General features: G+C 40.1%; 1 long non-coding RNA gene across 1 annotated transcript; it reads left to right on the top strand.

Moving 5' to 3' along the window:
- Positions 1-10,475: 10,475 nt before the first annotated feature.
- Positions 10,476-25,840, top strand: LOC135469121 (uncharacterized). The gene is made up of 3 exons (XR_010444289.1): positions 10,476-10,566; positions 10,803-10,964; positions 25,817-25,840. It is a non-coding gene; the product is annotated as an uncharacterized LOC135469121 (long non-coding RNA).
- The last annotated feature ends 249 nt before the right edge of the window (positions 25,841-26,089 follow it).

Here is a 26,089-nt window from a genome sequence, read left to right as displayed (position 1 = left end):
GGAAACTGGGGAGAGGAAGCTAGCATGAGTTGGTATTAAACTCACAGCATTCGCATTGGTTAGAGGCTCCTTGTTCCTTGTGCTGCGCTAGCACGCACACTCGGCCAAGGTGGTCGTAAAGTGACTATTTGATGTACAGGAGTCAGTGTTATTTTTGTCTTTCTGTATCAGGATACGTCAATTCGCTAAGCACATGTTGTCGAATCTCACCCAGTTTTAATTCTCATCTGCTTTAGTAAGACAGGATTATAAATCTTGGCGCCATCTCCTATGCGAATAAATCCTGGCGCCATCTCCTATGCGAATCATTTTTGAATAGGCCTATATGGCATTAATCAACATTCAAATAAATATTGAGACGGATAAGCAGATAGTTAGTTTGCCTGTTTGATTCTCCGGCTGACAGCCTGAGTTTCCATCCATTCATCGGATGAATAATTTTTCTCTGGACAGGTTTCCAAAATCGCGCACGCTTGATGTTTACAAGTTTCAAAACTACATTTTAACATTTGTTCTGATTGCCACGCTGCTTTAATGGCCTACTAATGACCAGTTCAAACGTGAATCTCTCTATTTCCTAGGATGACATTGACTGACAACACTTAACCTCAAATTGCCCCGGCCTAATGGAAACAAACGATCGAACGTACTGAACAGACTACGTGGGTGAACTTAAGCTTGATTTCCCCTCAAATTGGTAAGAGTCCTCGGAATGGGACATTAGCCTCCCCCGCAATAAGATACAGACGACAAGTTGGATTTTCTTTCTCATCAAATGACTAACCCCGCCATTATTATTTTATTATCAGAAGACAAAGCCACGTCTCATTCCCAGTGTCAGGAGATTTGACTCGATCTTCTCAGATTTGGTTTCGGCCTATGTTGTCGCCCATGTAGACCAAAATAAATACACCTCCTGTTAAGAAAACAGATTTACAGAAAGCGCGGGTGGAAAGTATCGACGAAATGATTGGTTTAATTTGCCTGACGATGAGTCATTCCCAGACGATAATTCCATTGGCTAATTCATGGCGTTTATAGCTCTTTGATTTACCAATGACCAGCTTTTCATCAAGGCTATTTAATATACAATTCCATGTATAAGAAACCGAGTCTGTGGCTCTTTATAGCCGTTCTATAAAACACGCATTAACGCGGAATTTGGCCTATGCCTGTATATATATGAACGGTGTAAGAACAAGAGTTTAAAGTGACCTGGACAATTTGGACGCCCACATTCCTCAAAATGAAGTTTGCCATTCCTCAAAATGAAGTTTGCCAATATATAACGACCATTTTCCCACCTGAACAACTCGTGTCTTTTTACAGAAAATAACGAAAGACTACCTTGCTTTGAGGGATTTCTGTTATGTTCCCCATTCTGTTTTCGCCGAGGAAGTTCTATCAAATGACCTAATATATACTAAAATAGGTAGGGATTCCAGGACAAGTGCCTTCAGTCTATGTCAGCGGCAATCCCGAATATATGTACATTATGTTAATCTTCTAGGCTGATACCCATAGTTACAATCGCGTCTTGAAGAACTATGGTTACATATAATTATAATTTCATAATTTACTGAAATCAGTTCATGGTGATGTGTGTTGTGAATGGTACATACATAGTGGAGATGAAATATTATTATACGGTCAGTTTTACACAAATGAGGATTATATATGATTTCACAATTAACGTCCCATATGTTGATTATCATAAAAATTAAACTCATAGCCTTTGGAAATATTGACAAAATGCCGTAAAATTAGCGAACTGCAACAGCATGATTTGTCAGAGCTCCCTGCGGGTGTACGATTAACTGGCCAGTACATACATGTGCTTTTATATTATTTCCCGTGGTTTATCAGTGCACTATATGAATGGGTATGCGTTGTTAACTTCGGGATCCCAGTGCATAATTTGAACTTCAGTACAAAATTAGACGCGCAGAGCTGTTATAATAATAGGTTCACTTATACACCTTTTGTCTAATTCGTTTATGTTCGTTATAAGCTCTAATATAGCGGTGATTCACCGTAGAATGATGAGAGACCCGTCTATATGCAGTGATATGATCGATTCATCAATTACACCACCCGTTCTCCTCTCAACAGACAGCATATGTATGTGGCGAATCCGCCGGTTGGAAAATCAGACTGGTCTATACACAGTAATATCGTCGATGCAGTAGTACATAAATATAGTTTAGAATAATGTCGCAAGAGCGTCTCTAATTATGTGTAACAAATAGTTAAAGCATATAAAAAGTTTATTTAAGGTTATGTGCCATTGGATAAAAGTTTATTAGCACTGAAATAAGTTGTTCAGAATAAAACTCCAATAGAAGGTATATGCTGGTCTATGTCATGTTAGTTTTGTAAACTTTACGCTTTATACCAGATGCATGTAAGCGAAAGGTTGTGTACCTTTGTACACCGCCTCGGCAGTAAATAGCCATATTGGGGTTAGCCGTTATTTATATCGACTTTTTATAAAAAAGAAATTACACTTAAAACTTCAAACTGACAAGAATACGAAAAGGCTGTCTGGCGGGCGTAAATAGATTTACAGTTTATAGTCATCCTGTAGTTTCGTCACGAAGGATCTACTTGGCCAATGTGATTGGCGTGGTTTCCTTTTATGCCCCTTTTCTATACAGATTGCACATATAGGTCTGCTTTAGTAAAGCACCATGCAAATTTATAAATAAATGACACATGCAACTACCTTGTCAGATTCCATAGATCGTCCATTTATTAAATCACGTCAAAGGTTGCGAGTATATAAACATATAACTCATTGTTGTTTTTCAAGCAAAATCCATGAAATGAGTGTTCAAACATCATTATAGCAATGCATCAACTAATATTATAATGTCTGAAAAATTAGTCTTCTGTCAGCCTAAATCATTCACTTGTTCTGCATATTTCATTTGGAATTTGTGATCACATTTGTTTTGAAATTGTCTCACACTATATGATTGTCGTCTCAAAACGTCTCTATACGGTGGACGAGTACGAGTACTTCTTGAAAAATAAATTCTATAACACCGCGTGCATAAGATATACTCCGCACTCAAGTATGCTTAACCAATTCGCTCGTCCCTGACTGAATTTAAGTTGTTTATTTACTTTGCTCGGGTTTGGCTTGTAAACATATAGTGGTAAAATCAAAGTAATGTTTCAGATATATGACCTACGTAACATGCAGTATACGGTAAGAGAAGTCGTATTAGTTACTGTCTTAGTAACTAACCGCTAATTCTATCTTCGTTTCATGGTTTTACTCAACGTTCTGAAGTCTCGATACTAAGGTGCTGGCGGACGAGAAAAGTAACTTGATCAATTAGCTTATGGTTTATTCAGCAAAAATTGCGCAACAACATGCGATACGATCTGACAGTAGTGCTGACATTTGTGAAGACATTCTGTAAGATAGCAATATATGGTTTATCTTTGTTACGTATCGCAAGATGAGCCGGATGATATACTTTGGAAATAACCATGTTAAAAACGATACCGGAAATTCTTATTTGACACGTTCATCTTCAGGCTTTTGAATCGAGATAATATAATGGTCACTCCGTTATATTTATTAAAAGCCACGATGATCTTGTAAGTTCCCCTTGAGTTGAACGTCTGTATAGGTGTGGGTTTTGGGGAAGGCTATACCAAAGAATCTCGTCCTCGCCACTCTCTTCGACAGAGGTCTATGGTTAGGTGCCACAAAATATACAATGTGTAAACCCCTTTCGGAAAATGGCATGAGCATGTGTTTGTTTTCTCTCTCTCTGTGTATTTTGTATTGTTGCCTTAAATAGTAACATGATGCCTTCTCTGAGGAAAATAGCAATGTATACAATTCCTCTGAGCTTAAAATTCATTGACCTTCATATTTATTGACCAATGCGTAAAGGAATTCTAGGACAACTTACGAAAGAAATCGGTTTTTACCCGTTTTACCAATAGCACCTGTATATATTAAGGAAGGAAAAACTAGAGGTCCGTTTTTTCAGCCATCATCTCTCCAGCGATTATTTTATAAAGTTACTGAGGGCTCATCTAATCTCTATATGAGTTTTTGTGGAAGTCGTACACAAATTCTATAGATAACGCTGTGTTCATGATAAAGGCATCACGTAAGTAAGTACACAGATACGGTTGTTATGGAGAGCTCCTTGATACAAGTTACCTTTCGAGGGGTGTGTGCGTTTTTTGTTGCCCTCTTGTGTTGCTAAGAGACTGAGAATTAAAAAAAACATGGCTGTATGTTTTTCTGATAGTAACTTTTACTGCCAGACACAAGTTGCCGGATCAAATGTCAAAGCCGAGTTTGAAAAAATGAACGCATCTTTAACGTTAACCAAGTCAACAGATTGGCACAGGTTCATTAGAAGAATATCACACAAAAGACTTCAGGAAAATAACCACTTGTGTATAAACGACTTAAAACAACACAAAGGTGCTGTTGGTATAAACCTTGGTGGGAACAGTTCCGTGTTTGAGGTTCATGGCCAAAACCAAACCGTAAACAAACCTCTAAAACAAGTACACAGTTTGCACCTTTCACTTACAAATGTTACAGTACCAAAGGTGGATAATGGTTCTCGTCATTTCACCTTTATAGAGATTTTGGAAACTCCTATGTAGAAGACCCGAGACTTTAGTGCACGTGGTCTTGATTCTCGATGATGATCTCGTTGTCAAATCCTCATCAGGTGTTTTGTTTATTTTGCCAAGGTGATAAGCGAAATTATATTTCATTTTCTCAGAGGAAAAGCTTACACTGGCAAACTCTTTGAAGTGTATGTAATGATATCCTGTTCTATTCCACTTCCGGTCCATTCTTTGACAGGCTATAGATAAGGAAGGGTATCACATGATTCCCCATCCCGCCCATCATTAATCATGTTTTCCTCCAGTCATAATAGGGTATAAGTATATAGGTCTTTGTGATATATGAACAATCTAATGAAAATCAGATCTTATGTAGGCCTAAATAGTTACGCTGACAGCGACCTATAATACATTCTTGCAACACCGACTCCGTTCGACCTTGACCTCTGGCGGCACGTCATGGCATCAGCCCTTAATTGTTGGACACTGCGTCGCAGCCATAGGCTTGTGCTTTTTATATGCTCAAGTGCTGTAACCCCCTCCCCCCCCCTCCCACCATCCAACACACACTCAGTAAATAAATAAATATATAAATATTTAAATAAATATATAAATGAAAAGATGATGCTCTAGCAGGATTAAGAAACAAGGGGAAACAACATGACAAGTTGAGCTTTTTGGGGGTATATTTCCACCTCGCTTATCAATTCTCTGCATACCCATTTAGGCGAAGTTTTAGTCTGCGTCACAGATTATTCCTGAAAAAGTGAAAAAGTGCGTCAGGATACGTAACATGCATGCCTTCTATTAAAGATTATGAACTTTTACGATTAGCATATAAATCCCTAGATCACTCTGAGAAATCAAAATACTATACATCAGATGATCCTGATGATCCAAATAAGTATGTGATGCATGTCTAATAAATTATCTGAATGTAAATTTGTTGTTTATATCCAACCACATGCACCTGAATTATGATAATATTTATGAATATATTAAAATATAAGTGCGATAAAAGTGCAGGTTAAACACATTTCTTGGCTGGAAAGATCTTTTCTAGTGGAAATATATGTATTAAACATGAGTTACATCCTCATTTATAACATTATTACGCAAAGACAACAAATAACAAGAGGTGTTCCCATCATGCAAAACTTACTTTCCAGTGTGTTTTTCTCTGGAAGAAAAATCGAAATAATATTGAAGACAATATTCACAACTAACTTTTCGCACTCTTTCATCTCAGCTTTTTTGTATGTCCCCTCAACCTTTAATCCAATCTTTAATTTCGAACTGGCAATGTATAATTTAATAATATTCAAGTGTAGATATCCGGAAAACTGCATCCAAGTCCCCTAGTATTAGCTACGAAATAGCTTTTTATACCCCTATATACATGAACTTCGGTATATAAGAACAGTGATACAGATGACATTATAGCACGGAAACGATAAAGGAGATGATTCTGACAAATGTTTTGAACAAGAAATTTAACCATGTCTAACATTTATTTATTTCTTTGATTGTTGCGTAACGTCATAAATAGTTTAACTAAAGGACATTGAAGGATCTCATCTTGTTAAATTGATTTTGAAAATCTGACTACTACGTAGAGGAGATTTTACATGTAGACGTACATGACGTAATACGTAAAATATTATATGGTCAATATGGACCCATCGTTATGAGTTGGTATAACAGGTGTTACTATGGTTATGTGAGAGTTGGATAAGATACGCATGCATCAACACCACAGCATGATAAATAATGACTAAATAAATTTGTTCTCTTATGAATCAGTCAATTCGTATTATATTACGTCCAAGAGGCAAAAATCTGTTGCCCGGTGTGATCATCCGTCACTTCTGCACATTGGAACGGTTCATTACTCCACTTTCATCAGATGCAATATAGAAGCAATTACTTTACACTCTGAAGTCGGGGTACAGAGAGCAAGGAACTGGTCGTACATAGATATGCTGATACAGTACATTGTACATGAGTTTGGAATACACACTGCTGCACAGGAAAAGGCATCGCGGTGTGTTTGTAGATTATTTAGCTCCGAGTCTAGAGAAAACAACCAAGTTCTCGAAAGCATGGCTAGTTTTGACGTTCACCAACTGCAGAGGCCTAGAACTCTTGTATTTCGCTCATAACAAGCCCCTGTCTGCGAATGACTAGTGCTCTCAGATCCCGAGTTTCGGTTCCAGACTGCACGAGCTACTAGATACACGAGAAAAACATCTTTCACGCTTTTTTCAGACGCTCCACTCGACAAGTACAAGATGTAGGCATTTGGCGTATCCCAAAGTGCACAAGATGACAACTTTACCATGTTACGCTGGCACGAGCCGCACTTCAACTTACCGAGGATACACAGTGTTCTCACAGGCTCAGAGCGCAGCTTGTCTGTGCCGTTACACAAGGTTAACTGTTTATACCCCGGACAACAACACTATATAGACCTACCAGATCTGTGCTGGTGTAAATCTGTCTTGTTGACAGGACTGACACGAACCACTGTTTCTACAAGATCATCATCATCACCAACCAACTGATCACCACCCATCTCAACAGTATACTTCTAACATATGCGCATATTTGTTAACAGTCTCTTTCTTCTTTATATGTATGACCTCCTTTATATATTCTCCCGAAGAGGCTACTTAAGAGGCATTGGGTCGCTTCAGTTAAGATTCAATCTTTCTATCATAGGGTGTCGAATTTCGCAAATAAACAATTAGTATTTTCAAAGATAGAAATTATAATATGGAATTAGCTAATTTTAGTCAGAGGTTTAAGTTTAATTTCTTCGTAAAAAGTACCTATTTAAAATTTTAATACAGTAATAGACGTTCCGATGAGACTTAAATATGGCAAAAAGGTCATGCCTTCAGCAAGAGTAATTTTCTAAAGCCGTTTGATTTATTTGACTGTGTTCATAGGTGCGCGTCGGAGACAAGCTTTGTACTCTAAGTTTCGCGTATCATAGTACTAGTACCAAGTATGCTGAAGGACCGCATCAACGGAAAGAGGACTCGTCACCCTTAAACTAGTTAACTGATTCTCATTAAAGGGCGAAAATTTATGTACTTGTATGTATACATCGATTAATGTTTAAACACCATTTATTTAATGGATTTCAATCAACAGACGTTTTGGACATGGTGTATTGGCATTGTGGAGGACTAGTATTGTCCCGTTCTGATCTCCATTTGTCTGGCATTCATTCTCGCCGTTTACTCCCATCTTTTATCATATTTCTCCTTTCCGTCTAGAATACTATCCAGGAGGAAACAGTTGGGCAGGGCAAAAAAGTCCCCTGACACGTGGACGGCAGATGAGTATAGTGAAACGGACGGGTTTGGGCCAACTTTCCAGCATGCAAACAGAGGTATACATTTTCACTTTGTGTAAACTGACGATTGCTTTACCGCCCAATCACGTGGCTAGTAACATGTAGAGAGACAAAGAAAAAAGAATTGATACAAAACAGTTGTCTTAAATATTAAGAGGAAAAGTCTTCATGGCAATGTGTAGGGTCGAGGATGCAAACCCTCTTACTGTTCGTTTTGATTTTTGATAGTATTAACAAAGGATTCTCTTATGTCATTATCAATTACACAACTTCTAAGCTCTAAACATATATAAAGACATCGTGAAAATATTAAGACTTCTAAATATCACTTTATATCATGCATGATTTTCCATCAATGTTCAATGGCCAGTTATAAGCAGTGGTATGGAAACTTTATATTAGACATGTATCAGATTGTCTGATTTTTGTAAGATGAGAACCAAATGCAGAATAACTAACGAGACGTGCACATCACCAAAAAAAAACAACAAAAAAAACGCAATCGTGAAAAGTCGATTGCGTCTTTTTGTTTCCCATTAAACGTTTTACTTAAGAGTGTCTTTTTACGATGTTCAGAAATCTATACCTGCGTTTTTTCATTTGCTTCTTTCCCGTTTCTTCCTTTACTTTTTTTGTCACTAAAAAAACTTTATAAGTTTCAACATGTTCGTGAAGTAGGTAAATATCTTACACTATAGCACAAGCGGCTGTACAGTAAAGTTCTTTTTATGCAGAAAAATCACACACGTACAGTTCTACTTGTTACAGTACAAAACAATATGGTTGGCTTAGTCTCATTGGGTTATGGTATTATACGGACCAATCCCCTTATGCCCATTAACCACCGCATGGCCCCGCGTTGATACGAAAAGCACGTGTGGCGTAGGCCTATCTGACCGCAGAGATCATATTTAATCACCATCTACACCTTAAGCTGAGAATCTGGGATGTATGAGAAGATCCTCGTAGTGACAACCACTCCACGACAGAGCCCAGAAGATAGTTGTTAGTAATTTTAATTTTGGAAAGTAATATTTAGTAGTGAGTGTTGGGGGCAGGTTATGTTTGAGTGGATAAACCTGGGAGGCAGGCAGTGTTGTAGCTGGTCGCGGCCAGCCCGGGCCTCCGCTCTGGGGCAGACGTGAGTGAGGAGGGTGCTCAGTTGGATGTGGACTCTGGCGAAGCGGCCGTGTGTTCTTTCTGCTCACATCTCCCGCATCTCTGCGCACTGGTGGATGGGCGGCTTTATAAAAGTGTTAAGCTTTACCTCATTCCAAATACACCAGAAATGCCCAGACATCGCGTATTGGAGGATTATTCCTGGCATACCTATTTGTGCCGTTATTTAATGGTATGTCGAAGTTGTCTCCCTGTGTTAACACCCCTGGTACCTTGAGAATTGATGCGACAACAACTTGAAAGAAATCCAGTTCCAGTGTCCAAATAATGACGAGATCGCTCCCTCATCCGCCAACGTTAATATCACGAAAATGGAGAATAATGGGAAATTTGAGATTGAGGCGTGGCTACGATAGCCAGCCTGGAGTATAAGAGTAAATGGTGATTACTACACTGGTTCATTGAGAATTTCTGAGGGATAAAGGATTTTTAGCTAAGGGATAACAGTCTAATCCATGCGAAGTAGTTCTATCAACTGAAAGATAGTTAACGATGACAGTACTGTAAGACGTGGACGACCATAGGATGGTATTTTATTAGAAGGGCTGCGGAAGATGACAAAATGAACACAGACTCACCATGGGCTGTTTCTCTTATGTGTCTCTGGTGCTCATTTTTCTGAGTATCCTTACGTCCTGTTCGGGCCTACCATACTGGCTACGACGCTCCCCCGGTCGTCAATCGCGACTCCCTACCCTGGGGCGCAGTCCAGGGGCTGACAAGATGTCTCTTAGAAGGGGCTCTACATTGTTCCAGCCAGGTACCCGCTCCCAGCCCATCTCCGGCAGGAACAAGTTGTTCATGGCTCATTTACAGTTGTCATTAAACCGTGGGAGTGGAGCTGTACATGGGGCACGGGTACCGGGTCACGCGCGCAGGAGACCCTCGGGGTTCCGAGCTGGGCGTCACGATAGCAGAAGGATAACTCTCCCGGGAATGCGTGCTAGCGGGCTGGAGATGCCCCGGATACAGGGTATGAAGGCGTTCAGGTCCAATCGCTTACGTAAGCCGATGACAAGTATTCGATTGAATCCATTTTTGACGCGGTTAGGTAAAATGGGTCAGCCCTCAGGTTTATCCTCAGTAACGCCCAAAGGGGGCCACCGAAAGCGGGAACATAATGTGTTAAGCGAGGGTCAGACAAGGATAGAGAGTAATCCTGTAATACTGACGTATGATTCGCCGCCTATTAAGCCAGGTAATGAGGACAATGATAAAGTATCTCAAGATGACACATACATTCGCGACCATTCCCAACCTGAGAAACATGACTCTTACCTAAGTCCTGAGGAGTTTTTCGCCCAATACCCTTCTTCCCATCTTGTACCATGCGATCGTACAGATAGACACAAGTGCTTGAACGGTGGAATATGTGTTAATGTGGACGCTCTGGATATCAAGACGTGCCGGTGAGTACAGGTGTAAGAAAGGCGAAGTAAGTCAGCATCAATGCTGATTAAAGAACTTCCACACAATATATAATTCTACAGGTGCTTCGGTCATGTCGAATCCTCAATCTATGTCTGTGTTTTCGTTTGGAATTTATAAATGGATGACTAATGTCATATCCCAAAGTAACTAATTTAGATAAGAAAGTTCACCAAAGACATAAGGATGATGATTTATCAAACAGTTTAATTTCCAGGTTTTTTCCGTCTGTCGGTTGATACGCCAAATGCCACTGTCCCTGTCAGCAAGTTTATCTACCCTTGCGTCAGCCATCTTATCAGTGGATCTGGCATTACGCGGAGACGGGCGCATCAAAATCCGCAACCGTCTGAACATCCGAAAGACGCCATGGCTATCAGTTGCGTAACCATTTATGTACCGGTACTTCGTTATACCTTAGCCTATTTACTTAAATATATATAGAACGGCATTACATCAAGACCTTCATGACAAATGAAAACTGACCGTGAGAAATATATGCCTGGAAAGTATAGAACACAAGCAAATGAATGACAAGTTTGTTAATTTAAGCCAAATGCTCGGGTCCTGTTTTTGATATTAGATGATGACATATGTCTACTCAATGAATCTGGATAGCATCCAATGACCAATTGCCATTCATCAGTCTTATACAGGAGAAACAATACGCCAAGATGTGTAAAGTCTGGCTTTAACTAAGATCTCGAGGATTGTTTACCAAGGTCATATACATGTAAGACGATCGTTTTTATGGTCATCAGAAATTTGCTAGTTCTATATTGCTATATGTAGATAGTTGCTGCAGCATGTGTAGCCTTTAGTCATGGCATGTACTGCTTGCGAGCTATCCATTATACCATCAGAGTGGTATAGCTAACACAATTCATCAATACAGCGTTATGCATGTATACACTGTTCTGTACTGCTGCTGTAGTGTCATTACAGCCCATCATAGTAGCGCTATACACACCAATACAACCCATAAGTGTTGCACACCAATACATCCCATCACAGAAGTGCTACACACCGATACAACCCACCACAACAGTGTTGCATGCCAATACATCCCGTCACAGAAGTGCTATACCACCCATCGCAAAAGTGATGCATACCAATACATCCCATCACAATACGTGCTATCACAGGTGTGTGGCACACCACTACATCGCATCACCGTAGTGCTACATAGCAAGACATCACATCACAATAGTGATACACGCCATTCTGTCACATCACAAAAGTGATACACGCCATTACATCACATCACAGAAGTGATACACGCCATTGCATCACATCGCAGAAGTGATACACACCATTGCATCGCATCACAGACGTGATACACGCCATTCTGTCACATCACAAAAGTGATACAAGCCATTGCATCCCAGCACATTGCATCACGCCATAGTAGCTTCCTTTTCGGTTTTGAATGAATCCCATTTTAGGCGACTAGTCTTTCCCTTTCAAACATAAACTAGTTTTGCATAAGCTCGATAGGTTTATGCTAATCCCCGATGATCTGCCTTGATGTGATTTAAGCCAGCTGACAACTTGAAGGCACAATTTCCGCCAATATGTTTAGGTTTTACGGCTATCATTGCAATTCGATAACTACCTCTGTCTGCTTCTACTTCCAGATAACTCGCAAAACCCTTTAATGTTAGACGTTATATACACCTATTTTCCCGCCGTCAAACAATGGTAACAGAGCACATGTTACCATTTCACTTAGTCACGTGAATCGTCATAGTCAAAATACCGTAACAGGTATAGCAACTTCTAAAGTTGATTTTCCTTCACTGGAGCTTGATGAACTTTGATCCCCTGTTTTTGTTTATGTAAGTTTCCGGAATTTACCATCGATTTCATATGTTCAGTTAGATGCACATGTTAAATGTTCACCTGTGTGATAAGTCTGCATACTGATTAATACATGGCGGTGTCAAGTCTGGCTTACACAGAAGCCTGGTGCTGTCGCACAGCTGTATGTATCAGCACAATCTGGGCGGTGATATGGCTGGAGAATAAGCATACACCCTGCTTTAATTGTGTAACTCGTTTGAGAGAGACATTGATTTTCTACTAAGACAGATGCAAATGTTGTCATTAATTGGTGCTGAGTTTGAATGATTGGCAGCCATCAGAGTGTTGTGTTAGTCTATCTCCAGCAGGTGCCCATGGCTGTCTGCTAGTTGGGGTCTGCTTTCAATTTACCCTAAATATTGATGTTATTTATTAGGCTTATTTACACTTGCACATCTGCTCCGCGTTGCCAGAACTTCATCGCTACAGTATGTTTGTATACCCCTGATCTAATTTTTGTGCTTCACACACGCGGGCCACAGACCAAACGAAATCCTCCTTTCCCTCACTCCCCTCACTAACTCCCGACTCACAGGACAACTGAAACCCTCCGCTCTCTAACTCCGGCCTCATCACAGGCCAGCTGAAGCATTCCGCTCACGAACTCCGGGCCCCTCATAGGCCAGCTGAAGCATTCCGCTCACCAACTCCGGGCTCATCATAGGCCATCTGAAGAATTCAGCTCACTAAATCCGACCTCATCGTAGGCCAGCCGAAGTCCTCCGCTCAATAACTCCCAGCTCCTCATACGTCAGCTGAAATCCTCCGTTCATCAACTCCTGCCTCCTCATAGATGCTAACGTTCATGGCTCACACATACACGGTTCAGGCCAGCTGAAATCCTCAACTTCATAACACTGGCCTCCTTATAAACGCATTTGCCTCTACATCCGTACCGTACACTTGTAAATGGTTAATGTGACATTGTCGCCCCAAATTTGAACTTTAAACAAATTCTGAGTGCAACGTCTTAACGAAGTTTTAAAGTTCGTTCATAAACTAAATCACTCACGTTGAAATAAAAAATATTCATGGAGTATGCAGCTTGTACAAGCCCGGAGAAGTCCTGCCGTTTGAATTCAACACAAAAAGGGCGGGCCATTTTGCCTCATTAATATTCAACCGGAAGGGCCCGAAGCATATGCGCAGCATTCGGAAAGTTTTGTGTAATACCACCTTTCAATCAGTCGACGAAGTCGGAAAATTTCGAATATTGGTACACATAGATACATGCAGAGTACAGCAGCTTAAACAGCACCGAGAAAAGGTTACGAATAATTTTCTCATTAAACTAATAGTCAGAAACGAGTATGTGTTCAAAGTTTAAAACCCACTGCACACATCAACAATAACATTTGCACCCACCTATCAAGCAGTCGTTTTGCGACATCTTCGGGCTTCGTGAGACCCTTTTCTTTCTTCAATGTACTCCACCGTTCAAACTGACCACCAATTACAACTCAAGACTTGCTTGTCAATCTGTCGAGCTCTTTTTTACGACTCTTTTTGGCCGATCCTGTCACGAGCTATGTTTGTTTACATATGAAGTTTACCAAGTGCTGTACACATGCTACATTTCCACTGAATTGACAGCTCCTCATTTAAATATTCTGGCAGAATTTTCAGTTTTCAACTCTTTGGTTCACTTAACGTACAATGCTGGGGGTGGGATTTACGAAAAGCTTGTGACTTTCACTTACTGAGAAAAATGTCGAGAACTCATGTCATTCTGTAATAACACAAAAATGCCTAATGTCTGGGCGACCATGTCATTCTGTAATAACACAAGAATGCCTCATGTCTGGGCGACCAGGTCATTCTGTAATAACACAAAAATGCCTCATGTCTGGGCGACCATGTCATTCTGTAATAACGCAAAAATGCCTAATGTCTGGGCGACCATGTCACTTTGACGTAATGACTAAGTGTGTATATATACCATCTGAAATCACCATTCGGTGGACATAAAACATAAGCAGAGTGATGCGAGATTCATGAGGTAATCCCTATTGTAAAACGGTATCATTTTGGTTATATTCTTAGACGGATGGGGATATTTAGGTGTAACTGTCGGTGTTGACAAGCCTGAAATGTACACCCTTGCTAAACACGTGCGTCCAGAGAACACGGGAGGTCGCGGCACGATACGTCTAACAGACACTGGCCCCGTAAAGAGGTGGACACCAGACGAGAAAGCGACTCCCGCTCATTATTCTGTGTGCTTTAAGTCATTGAATACGGGTAGTTACAATAACATAACTTCTGAAAATCAAACCGTAATCGTGGACCGCTGGCCCCCGTGCTGTGTGTGAACCCCGTGCCCCTGTCCGGGACCCAGGGACCAAATCCATCACCACCACCCACCCCATTATATATCACATTTCAGTTTTCGTCTCTGCCTCTTACAACGAAAGTGATGTTGATGGTCTTTCCTGTCACGGTGGTCTGTCTGTCTTACTACAAAACAACTGCCCAACGCTAGGGCATGAACGCAAGTCTACAATCTTTTCTGGTCTGTTTGTACTCGCGTAGGACAACCACTCAACGCGCAATCCAAATCACAGAGCCATCTGTCCTATGATTTCTGGGATTCTTCTGTTCATAGGTGGCACTTTTAACCATGCTTAAAGTTTTTGTGGTTAAAGTCATAAACATTGTACATAATCTTTTCTAGCAAAATGACACCACTTGATGAGTGTCCAATGTAGTTTGTGTATCCCCACAAATCCCCACGTGGAACAGTTTTTCAAACGGATATTCAAGATGGAGTCAGGCTTAGTTAGCACCTAAATCCAGACGATTGTCAATGTCAGCCATGAATTTTAAACCGTTTTAAACAGGAAGTCGAACGAGTTATATAAATCTGTTGTCAAGGCTATAGAATCTGCAAACTTATAATGGATGTGTATGTCAAATTGAAGAAATCAAGCCTTCCAGAGCAATTACTCCTGTAAATGTAAAGCCGCTAAGCAGGCCCTTGATATCTTTCACATTCTCAGATTAAGGCAAATAATAAATGTATTGTTTTTATTTTGGCCTGACGGATATAGATGATGGAGTTATGATAGAATATTAGAAAGGCGACCTGCTTTAAAGGTTTTGTGTACACCATCATGAATTACTTAACTGAACTAATTGATCAAATAGCGATAATGTCTACTTAAAAACCTTGGGACATAATGTGCTTTCGTTCTTTTCACTAGCATACCGACGAGTCTGACATTTAACAAATATGTTATACTTATTTATTTAATACTTACAGCACTGAACTGTTTTCTCTTATGGCTGAGATTTAGTGGGTTGTCCGCCACCCAGTTCACGGCATGGAATTCTCGTAGTCTTTATTTTTGTCTGAGAGAATGTACACAGGCCTTTTTCTAAACTGGCTGAGGACAGATTACGGTAGATAATAGAACTTATATGCGAACGTTGGCAAATAGCCCTTCCCGTGCGGGACAAGATGGAAATGAAGATAACGCAAAAAAGCGAACGAATTTTGAACTGACAGGAAAAATCTGTTTGGAGGGCACGGGGGTTGGTGTCTTCAAAGGGCTTCACTGTGGGCCTACCTCGCACGACGCCAGTTCCAAAGGAGAAATCTCTTAGATATGGAATGACAATATTTGCCATATTTAAGCATGAGAATAACGTAAAGAGGGCTGGGAGGTCGTGTGGGTACAGGGCTGTGACACAAGTGACAGCTTAATAGTGAGGCACTGCCGCGAGAAATTAGAGCGTCACGCTGGTAGCGGTGCCACGCCAACCGTCACAAAGCAGTGTGACTGACAGGATCCAGTGAGGAAACTCACGCCACTATAAAAAAAATACGTATCGTAAATACAAAGTATCCTTTGACAAAAAACTCCTAAAAATAGACGGAGGAAAAAAAACCTTTGCCACACTTCCTTTTAAAAAACGATCATTGAATTCCCAGATTTTACATCAGATCGGCTGCCTGTTTCTACAAAGAGGAAAACGGAGGAGATTTATCTTGTTCAGCTGTGCATGATTTACTGCTGTATCACACTCCTGTAATCCCAGATATATCTGATACTGGTTCTTTGCAGGAAGAGGGTTAATTCGGACCTATAGTCGACTTTGTTAAGCGCTGTATTCGACACTTAACCTACATATTAACAAATGATCACACAACCAGGAATTTAGACATACATTATCGAACTTTCCAAGCCAACATTCGCAACCTTTGCCTATTTTCCAGCCTATAAGACTGGTTACATGTACAAGAAATGCAGAAATTACTTAAAAGTAATATCTTTAAAGCTCGATCCTTTTCATTTACCAAGCGGTATATTGATGATCTACTGGCGTTAAATAACCCTCATATTGCTGAAGCGGTGAAGGAAATCTATCCGCCTTCATTGGATTTGAAGGAAACAACAGATAGTCCTGATGGTACATCTTATTTGGATCTATATCTGCACAAAGACGAACAAGGTCTCTTTTCACGCCGCCCTTATTTTATCCTTACTTGGATAGCAATATACCAAAGGGTCCTGCATATGGCGTATACATATCTCGTCTTGTAGCATTTGTCAGATCTTGCGTAAATTGTGATGACTTTAATCTTCGTCACAAGTTGTTAGTTCAAAAACTAGTTTGTCAAGGATACTCCATCAAACGCCTTCATTCTTCAAGTTTCTCAAATTTTATCATGTGTATAACACTTCTTTGGCAGGTATGGACAGAGCGTTCAGAATCTCTGGCGATCTGCATTGTGATCAACCACAAAGACGGCGCTGTTATCCTTATGTACATATCTATCGCGTACATGGTATTTAACAACACAGATGGCGCTGGTTGCCGAGTGTAACCGTCTATCTTGTAGACAGCCTTTAACAGACCAGCATGTCATGTGTAACATCATAGGTGGCGCCTCTTGAGATTCCTTACAAGACGTAATCGCCCGTTACTTTTGAATCACAATTTTTTCTGTTAAGGTTTGTAACGCTCGTCATTTTCGAACTGTATCAAATACCGCTTAACCTGGGGCTAGGGGCCGTAAAGGCAGTCATGCTCGTTACATCTGCATGATGCCTTTATGAACAGTTGCAATCAAAGCGCGACTGAGATACCTTGTTTAATTGTTATTTGACCTGGAACTCATTCATGGACTACGAATTGAACTTTGATATGGATTCATGCCTGGAATGTCAACTGTCTGCCCGGCATCATTGAAAACTGACGACTGCTTCCATCTAGTGTGTTACCGGCTTTATTGCCTATTTGTATAATTTCTTACATATCCTTGCCTTGGTTGGTCGTTGGTTTGGAAATGGATCTTGCGATTATCGACTTGGAACGCCCTTTACGGACTACGAATGGTATATGAATGTAGAACATGACGCTTATATTTGAAGAATTCAGCTGTATTGTCCTAATAAAGAATGTTTACATGAGATTTGATGACGGTAAAGGGAGACCATGCAGACACAAGGGAGACCGTGCAGACAAAAGTGCGCCCAGTGATCATTGCTAGAATACAAATATTGTTATGAACAATGAAGTTTACACCGAAGTAATGAAAAAGTCAAGATGTAACCGTTTCACCTAGAATGTGCTACCTGACACAAATTATTGCACTATTATCACTGCTCTGATACAAACTACCACACCATTATTACTGTTCTGATACAACTGATCACACTATTATTACTGTTCTCATACAACTGATCACACTATTATTGCTGCTGTGATACAAATTAGCACACTATTTTTACTGATCTGATACACGTTATCACACTATTATTACTGCTCTGATGCAAGTCATCACGCTATTATTATTGCTCTGTTACATACTGTCACGCTATTGTTACTGCTCTGATACAAATTATCACACTATTATTACTGCTGTCATACAAATTATCATGCTATTATTACTGCTTTGATACAAATAATCACACTATTACTAGTGCTCTGCTACAAATTATTACACCATTACTACTGCTATGACGTCTGAGTCCGCAGTTGAGAACGCAGAGATGGTCGATGTTCGTTTTGTACGGTACCAAACGACGTGACAGCAGAGAGAGACTGCCGGTTGGGTGGTCGTGTACAACTGCAGACTGAGATCCCTTATCGTCCTTAGTGGCAGAGTAAGACCAATCCGTGAGTAGTTCGCTGTCTAGACACTACAAGTGCACGTGTGGCACAACCACCGAACAGATTAACACTAAGCTTGGCTACGATCATGTCCAGAGGTTTATGTCGGACGCGAATCGTGCTTGATTAGAATACTCACTACCGTTATATACTGTACATGTATAGTTAGCACGTAGCCATTTATGTTACGTTATAGGTTAGTATTGGTAAATACTTACATTATGGCTGTTTAACATTGCGTGCAGTGCGGCTGATCTGGAATCGGGAATGGCCGAATTAGCATGGCATTTTGTCCCGAGCGCTTGGTGACATGAATCACTGGGCATTTATTGTCTTAAACCGCAAAGTTACGTGAACATAATGATGGATATTTTCCACACTGTTGCTTGGATATAGCAACCTTAACCTTTGTGCTCATCATCAGAGGAAACAATTCCATTCCAATCAGCGTGGCTAATAATGCAATAATAGACTGAATTTAGAATTGGAAATTAAAAAAAATATTTCATGCACCAGAATGCACTAACACACACACAAATAGCAGTATATATATGAAAAAAATTGAGTGTTATACTAATTAAGTACAACTAAAAATGCTTCAGTGCTCTTTACTGACATAACATCAATATGTCCACAATCTCGAATCTCGAACATAGGCTAAAATGTCAGGTACACGGACCGGAAATCCGTGAAGTATGTGCCTTGTTGGATGTGTATTGCGCAGCAATTAGCCATTCTTTTTTTTACTGTTACATAAGTAACTGATTTTAGCAAATTATACCTTAACAGTTTTTGTGCTTTAGAGAAAGGCGCTAGCGATTCAAGAAGCTGAATTCCATAGAGGATAAAAGACTTGCATCATAGAGAATTAATCCAGAGCAGCGACGACAGTGTGACAGTTGGCAACAGTCACGCCTAACCGGAGAAATACGACCTCAATTCGAGTTTTATTTTAACTCTTCATGCAAATGCTTTCATAACAGCCAATGAAACGCCCTCTAGAGCCACATTAGCAGAACTAGGTAGACTTATGCAGCGCTAGGTTAAAAAATATCATGATATTATTTGCAATGTATTAGACATCTCTGGTCTAGAATGCCCTTGGCTTTGATTGCAGAAAAAAGGGGGCCAAACTCTTTGACACGCGTCTGTTCACGCTTGTACTAAACGCTTGACCCGTTGGTCTGACGTGAAAATTGGGGTGTTACAAAAGTAAACATTTTTCTAACAGACTAATGTTGTGTTTTGATTTCCAGCACGTTTATGTCATAGTGCTGTTGCGATCGAGCAGATGTATTCAATTTCGCATATCCCACGTTGAGCATAAACATCAGCGCTATCATATTTATGGCAATGCTTTTAGGTTAGTGCCATAATACCCTCGTAGTCACCACTCCTAATTTACTGACTATAACAGACTGTTGTTTTTGGTTCATTGTTGTATATTATAAAATTTTAAACGCAGCTGATAGCTAAAAATGTATATTAAATTAGAACATTGTACATGTATATAATATATACATTGAGGCATTTTGGTGATAATTAATCACTAATGCGCTGGAGCTGTTCAAATGTTTTCTGCATACACAATGAAGTTAATTTTGATGACAGTTAAAACTGCTTGCTTCTGAAATGTGTGCCAGTCTGATTTCTGTGAAGAATATGTCATCAACAGAAGTATAAATATGAGTCGTGAGGCCTTTCTTGATTCTTTGGCAGAAGTTATGTCAGTACTATTCAAGAGTTCAGCCTCTATGGAAACACTGTAACACAATCTGTGCAACCTCATGTAAGCAAACCAGGGGACATGGAGAATACATGCGGCTTCCGCTGGCATTAATCACATGTTAAATTGAGGCCGTGTGAACAAACAGTTATATAGGAAGTCGTCTTGTTGGCTGTATTACAGGGACCAACACGCCTACATTCTTGGAGCGTTCCACTCCAGCAAAACCATACCAGCATATGGATGACAATTATTATTTGCACATGTCATCAATTACGCCTATTTGATAATTTCAGATTTTTCAGCAGCGTATTGCCGCTGATGTTGCTACGGAAGTTCACACAGTGCGCAGATACCCTATCACTGTGTGTAAGAACTTGGGTCAGAGGCGTGTAGTATATAGGACATCATCGGACAAGCACTTGTACCAGGACCCGGTAATAAATGCAATGGATTAGTAAGAAGAAATCCGGAACAACTGGTATTGTTTAACTGTATGAAACGTGATTTTGCATCAAATCTAGGAGATTTTTTGAATTTTACAATGAGTATAATTGTTTTGCGAGTCAATATGGAGTGTACAGATTGTCTCTGCTTCACAACTGAGTTTAATTCCGTTGAACCTGGGGATGGGGGTATTTATATGTATCGTTTATTACATATGTCTATTACTACGCCTAGATTCATCACTAATTTTTATTGTTAACCTTTGTATTAATAAGGTTGTGTATCTTAACTTGTCCCTCCAATTTCAATTTTGGACGCACTTTGGTTTTCGCCTATTCTCCCAGTGTGGCATCAAACGCGGGCCTTTGTCTATAAAGGACGCATCTTCACGGAAAAACAAAACGACAATGTTTTTTTATAGAGAAGTTGTATGAATGTGCCGGAGGATTTTTAATCTAAGTGTAAGCGATACATTTCAGTACACCTGCATATCTACCCATGCTCCTGGAGAGAGTGGGCTCTTTAGTCGACCCAGATTGATATAGCAGACCATTTGAATGTTGAGGTTGTGATAAGCAGAAGAAGGGACGTCCAAGAGAGAACCACACTGCTCTGTTTTCTCTCCAAACCGACAACCAGAGTCTGTGGAGCACGCTAATTGTACAATAACTTAAAACAACACGGGTCTTGATATCGGACTCCTTCTAGCCGATCAAACACCCAGAACCTCTGTTTCCCCTTCACTGCTGTGCTAAAGACAACCTTGGTCTATAGCATGTCTGCAACATGTAGTGCTCGAAGGGAATATGGTTTTCTTACCGTCATGTCAGATTAATGCTGGCCTATAGAAAGATTGCCTCAGATCAGTGTTTGCCTATGTGTTGCCTTATCTACGGGAAGGCCTATCAGATTAGTGCTTGTTTGTCGTAAGGTTGTGTCAGATCAGTGCTTGTCTGTTGGAAAACTGTGCCGGATCAGCATTAGCCTATAGGAAAACTGTGTCAGATCAGTGCTTGTCTATAGAAAAATAGTCCCAGATCAGCATTAGCCTATAGGAAAGCGGTGTCAGATCAGCATTAGCCTATAGGAAAATTGTGCCAGTTCAGTGCTTGTCTATTGGAAAACTGTGTCAGATCAGCATTAGCCTATAGGAAAACTGTGTCAGATCAGCATTAGCCTATAGGAAAATTGTGTCAGATCAGTGCTTGTCTATAGAAAAACAGTCCCAGATCAGCATTAGCCTATAGGAAAGCGGTGTCAGATCAGCATTAGCCTATAGGAAAATTGTGTCAGATCATTACTTCCCAATAAGAAGACTGTCAGATCATGGCTAAATCCAAGTCTAATTTGACGAATCAGCGCTAAAAAGAAATTCGCAGCTTGTTGAATTGGTTGAGACCTCACAATATTAACAATGGACTGTCATACTATAATGGAGCTGTGGCAAGAAGCATTCATCATTACTCTTGTGTGATTTTCCATGAAACATGCCTTCCCTTCATTTGAGGAAGATTATCAGTGACTTGCCAGTTGTCGTTGATTTACTCCTGGCATTTCGCATATCTCCAACCTTAGAACTTGCGGCCATCGTGTTAACATTTTGAGTATGGGGTTAACCACAATGAAATAAATAAAGCAATTAAGAAGTAAATAAACAAATAAATGAATAAATACATGAGAGTATAGAGGAAAAAATGAATGCTTTCTACTGTTAGATCTGAATCCATAAGGTTGTGTTAAAACATATGAACGATTAGTCATTCAGGTATCTTTAATGTATCCACATATGTGTAAGAACCTTCAGTTCAACACTGTGCCCTGAGACCGGAGTATATATCATAGCCTTGTCGGCTGACGTCTGTTCGCCCCTAGCACAGCACGCGCAGCACCGCAAAGAAGAGAGCATAAACATTAAGCCAAAATGATGGCTTCAAAAGGGGTCTGCAGGTTTGCAGCTGCAGGTCGCGTTAAGGCGAGGAGGCTGGAGAATCAGTCAGCTGTCAGCGAGTCGTCCATCATAGCGTAATTGTGCCTACCAATGTGAATGAAAGAAACTGCTGAAAAGAAAGTTCTCGACACAACATCGAAACGTTAACGGCGTTAAGTCATCATGTAACATTAGGTTTGCTTACTACATACTAACGGATCACATTTACAATCAATAGCCAGAGACGTCATGTATGATTTCTTACTAAATACCTACAGAACATACACTCAGTACACTGAGATTGTCCACTTTTGTTCAAGTAGACCTTGGCGGTGAGGCACATTACTGACTGGTCATCAAACTAGGGCAGTATTGTTTCCCGTTAAATAGCTTGGGTAGTTAGAAATCATTTTGTGGAAACATGATTTAATTGAAAGAAACTTGTTCATTATGAAAATGAATTTTCTCTCTACAAATACCATAAGCAAGAGTAGAATACTTGTTTCGGTGCAAACATCAAAACAGTGTGAAACCTACATCAGAGCTGACAAATGTTTTACCAGATTGCTACATGTGGCCTTGCTACCAACGTGTATATCAACTTCATACAAGTGCAGGAGTCGATGCCATTAAGCCTTTTCTGACAAGTCAAAATTTGAAATACGATTTTAGAGTTTATTTTGGTGCAATATAAACTGAAATTGTACCCACATCACAAATATGATCTTTGTAATGCAAAGGTGTCGAAATTTGTAGTTCCAGTACCAGAATCTGAGAGAGGTTTGAAATTTTGACTCAGATCTGGAAAGGGCTATCTTTAGTAATAATATAACTATTACAAACCTGAGAGAGTTAGCACGCCAGCACAGCGCAATGACCCAGGAGCCTCTCACCAATGCGTTTGCTGGGTTCTTGCTGGTTTCCTCTCCGGCCGCATGTGGGAAGGTTTTCCAGCAACCTGTGGATGGTCGTGGGTTTCCCCCGGGCTCTGCTCGGTTTCCTCCCACCATAATGCTGGCCGCCGTCCTATGAGGGAAATATTCTTGAGTACTGCGTAAAGAACCAATCAAAGAAATAAAGAAATTCCAAGCCGGTATTCTCTCGCTACAGTGGTTTTATTATCTCACTTAGCATGGGAACTCCATCTCTCTCTCTCAGTAGGCAATGATTATGGGCATTTTCATATGTATCTTTAGCCTGCTTGGAGATTGTTGGCTCGTTGATGGAGCGTTTATTCGAGAACGACGGGTCTAATTGTTGATAGCAACGAACAACGCCTGTAAAGCCAATAGCCAGAATCATGTAAACAAATGCTGTGCTATACTTCACGGCTGTGAGAGGAGGGTAGCCAGCTGATTCAAGTATATGTTATCTATTAATACCCAGAACCGGCTTCTGTATTTGTGCACTTTAACCTTCTGGAAAGAAACAAATGGATCAAATATTAAAATTCGATGAAGTCCTACATCATAGAAAATATCTAGATCCAATGGCTAGAAAATATTTCGTATCATCTAACGCAGAAATCGAAGAAAGCCTATCTCCAATCTTGATGTCACAAATAGCCATCCTTGAGAGTATCGTGCTAAGATTGTACGCTCACTCAGAAATTGAGTTCTTTACTCTTGCTCTTGGAAACCATCTAATACCACCATCGAAAGGTTTTAATTTTCTGCAGTCAACATATTAATTACGATGTTGTGCCTTTTTCTCTTAGGTATATCCCACTGAGATACTCGGATCTTGAAAACCTATTAGCTATTGAGATCTGACAATCACGTGACTTCCGGTCGTCTCATTTCCGGGGCTGCTCCCAAACCCTGTGTACAGTAACAATTTATTACCTCTCCGACAAACTAATTATTGATGGCATTCAACAAGATCTAACTGGCATTTGTGACAGTGAAATGGGGAGAGGGATTTTTATCGGCAGCTCGACCTCGTGTCTAAAAAGTTATGGTGTATGCAGAGTTTACAGTTGCAGTCATAGTATACCGGAAAACGTCATATTTCCTGACCGAGTTTCTTCATAGCACAGAAAAATACTGCGCTCGGCGTTGCATTGTCTGCTTATACTCTTGAGTAGGACATTTTTATGATTGTGTGATCTAAGACAAATTAGTTGATGTGCATGTTATAAAGTGTATGCGAAATGCATTTTTTTTATATCCTTTTACATTTAAGTGTTACGTTTCACTATGCAGTCATCAACAACAAATGTAGTAAAAAGTTCGTGTGAAACTGAACCTCGGTGAACTAGGTGTTCAGCCACACAACTGCAGGACATGTTTCTTCACTAACTGACTCCCAGTTCGGACTGTACGTTTTTTTTATCAGGAACATATATTGCGACCCAAATATTTTCTTATGAAAAGTATCTCCTCCAACGCACATAACTCTGTATAACGATTGTTTGCTTAAGTTATAGAGTTTCCAGTGGACGTAATTATAAATTTATGTTGAGGCAAAACGCGTAAAAATAAACAGTCGATAGCGACGCCTTTGGCAATACTGGCCTCTCTAAGTAGGCAAAATCGCTGCGAAATACATTTGGCATCTTGGCAGTCGATTACATCTGGATGAAAATCCCCTAACATATAGCTAATTAGCATACCGAGCCGAATGTCAGCAGCCTGTACGTTTGCCGGAAAAACTCACAGCTGGGTTTCGTGTAGGCTTTTCTGCCCCAAAGGCATTTTCTCCAATTTGTGCCACCAAATGCGATGGTTCAACGATATCCGACGACATATACTCACAAATACACGTTGCCTGTTTATTTTGAAAATAAAAACGCGATAGATAATTACCGGTACTATTTTGAAACAAACTGTGTCAGTCCGATGTCAGTGCTGCCTGTTGTTCTCTCTATTTCCTTATTGCTTTCAACAAAGACATTTTTAGACCCAGTAGTGTATTATAGCGTCACGTGATGCAAGCACCTTGTCAACGCTGTTTTGCTTTAAGTGTCCTAAATTTGCTAAAGTTCCTACATTTCTGCTACATTACTGATTGCCCAAATTTATTATTAAATGTTTTAGGATGCTGACAAATGACTGTTTTATATCGCTATAATATTTGCCCGCTGTTTACAGGTTCCCTTAGATGTACTTTGAATTATTTGTATCTTTATTCTTTGAATTTCCAACAGGTGCCCGCTTGGATATACGGGAAGGCGCTGTGAAATGGTGGACCAGGAATACCTCGTTAGCTTATATTCAAATTCCATTGAGTATTCGTGATAGAAGGTAAGTTGAATTGTAAATGTTGAAACTATTATATCTATCAAAACGGTGTTAGTACTTGCCTCGAAGTCTTCATCACGCCTTTCCCCAAGAAGTTTAAAGCGTGTATGGTATAGATCACATTTTTCACACAAGGAATGTGATAATCTTAGTTCAGAATTTTCCTTTTTTACACTGTG

This window comes from Liolophura sinensis, chromosome 6 (genome assembly GCF_032854445.1).
Source record: "Liolophura sinensis isolate JHLJ2023 chromosome 6, CUHK_Ljap_v2, whole genome shotgun sequence".
Taxonomy (NCBI): Eukaryota; Metazoa; Mollusca; class Polyplacophora; order Chitonida; family Chitonidae; genus Liolophura; species Liolophura sinensis.
This window is presented reverse-complemented; position numbering and strand designations above follow the sequence as displayed.